Source organism: Eschscholzia californica, unplaced genomic scaffold (assembly GCF_041429995.1).
Source record: "Eschscholzia californica isolate CP2 unplaced genomic scaffold, dmEscCali1.0.p SCAF_136, whole genome shotgun sequence".
Lineage (NCBI taxonomy): Eukaryota > Viridiplantae > Streptophyta > Magnoliopsida > Ranunculales > Papaveraceae > Eschscholzia > Eschscholzia californica.
Genome location: NW_028238239.1, coordinates 25001 through 27500, shown reverse-complemented (window position 1 = coordinate 27500; position 2500 = coordinate 25001).

Genomic DNA, 2500 nt, shown 5'->3' with positions numbered 1-2500 from the left:
TTCCCGGCGTGGGTCTTTATTTTCTTTTTTTTTCGTGTCTCATCGAACAAATACAGGAATTTCAATTACTTCAACAAGTACCGATTCGTGGGGAGAGACATAGGTAGATTGGTACAATTGTTGGTAGGAACATATTCAATTCAGGATTACAAGAGATACCATACTGGTCTGACTTTTTCGATTGCTTTTGATCCATGGAATGGAATAGAATACACATCCGTTTCGCGGGAGCACATATACAAATTGGATTCCTTTATTGTACGATACAAAATTAACTTAACCTTAACATAGTTAGCCCGAAAGAAGATTTTTCGGCTTATATTAAAACTACTGCCTTTTCTTCTAGCTCCTATTTTGTGTAACCTCAATTCCTAATTGGAAACAGTCTATCTATCTTATTCAAGTTGCACACTGAATTTTGGATATGATATATGTCCCAGTCCCAATCCAAGGAACGCGGCTATTATAATATAAAATAGAATTAATTATAATAAAAGAGAGGTCAAACAAAGATCTACCCCTCTTAGTAATTAGTAAGGGAATGCATAATCTTTTTTTCTTCCTATTTTATTTGAGGGGGTCCTACCGAAGAAAGAGCAAACTCCAAAATAGTGAATTTATCGAAATATTAGATCTTTTATACCGGGATCCATCTTTATGACACCTCTTTGTCTTCCACGAAAATTAGATCATAAAAAAACTTAGTTAGTTTAGAACTGCACTTCTTCTTTTTTCCATTTTACTTCTACTGTTTGGGTTTGTGACTAATAGAAGTGGAAGACGGGTCAGATGATACCTCATCAGATGATTGTATACGGAAGGCTGTAGATTATAGAAAAGAAAGAATGAAAAATTCAGCGGGATTATTGATTGTATCAGAAATCCAATTTTTGATTTGTTATGGATAAAAGATCTTCCTATGTTATACTATTCAATTCTCGACAATGAATCGACTTGATAGCTCAGATATTGTTATTCATGATATTGATCCGATTCAATATCAAATATCATCGGGATGCAATTCATCTCATTGAATTTACAGGAGAAGATTTATCATCTCTATGGGATTAGATCCCGAGTTATTGTGAAGTAAAAAAAAAAAACGATGAGATTATGGAAGTAAATATTCTCGCATTTATTGCTACTGCACTGTTTATTCTAGTTCCTACTGCTTTTTTACTTATTATCTACGTAAAAACAGTCAGTCAAAATGATTAATTTGAATGAAGCTTGACTTCTTAGTTCTTAGTCAATGATTGAAGAAATGAAAGTGATTTGCATTCCGCGCCTTAAATGAAATGAGCGGACTAGAATCAGCAGTATATGAGATCCGATAGTATGGTAGAAAGAAATATATGAACCTTTCTACCACACTATCTATTAGTGTATTGTCTAAAGTTGTACTGTATTCTATAAAGAGATATAGGCTTAATATAGATTAATCTACAATATATATCTTCATATATTTAAATGTAAATTACATATATGTAATTTACATTTAAATAGCACCCCAACCCTAGTTCTTCCCTCCATCTATTTGTATTACTTTCGATCAATCCGAAATAATCGAATCTTGCTCTTACTTTTACGGTTATAATTACTGGGTTTCTTATTATTTCCAATATAGATCCCGGGCTTTGTCGAAAGAATCAAATCAATTATTCTATCAAATAAAAGAAACAAAGTAAGACTTTTTTTAGCATTCCGAACAAATAATTGATTGAGCCGTTGACAGATGATCCAAAGACTTCTATGGAAAATTCTTCAGATTTGGAAAAAAAAGAGTAGTAGATCCACGGATTTCGAACGCTTAAACCAGGGTCGATAAAGTATAAATAAGAGATTTCTAGGAGTATAAAACAAAGAGTAAGTGCGCAATATGCGAATCGTCCAAATAAGATCTTATTCTTCGTAGTACTTCGTTGGACAACGACTATATCTATGCTGCCTCCGGGAGAAAGTACGTATCTACGTAATAACAGAACGACTTCCTCTTTGAACATGAACAGTAAAGAGGGAAAGAAATTAAAAAGGGGATCGGTTGCTTCTCATTGTAATATCCATATAAAATTCTGGTAAGAACTAGTTAGTTCATCGAAATAGAATATTTAGGAAGAGTTCGGTTGTAAAAAATTTTATCTCATGTGTATCTTCTTTTACTTTACAAATACGAACATGGAATCATTGAAATGTTTGTTTGATTGAAAGGTTATTATTCATATATTACTATTACATTACTGGATTCCAGTAGAATTTTGAAATGGAAATCTTTTTATTTTAAAACTATTTGCAGAACGATCTATGAAATAATTAATACAGTTTGATTACTCAACCCAATTAGTAGTATCTCTAGAGTCCACTTCTTCCCCATACTACAAGTGAAAGGGAAAATGTAAAGACTACCATTAAAGCAGACCAAGCAAGACTTACTATATCCATGTGAATTATGTCCCCTATCTCTATGAAGGAATTCTTACATTATTGATCACTAATAATAGTG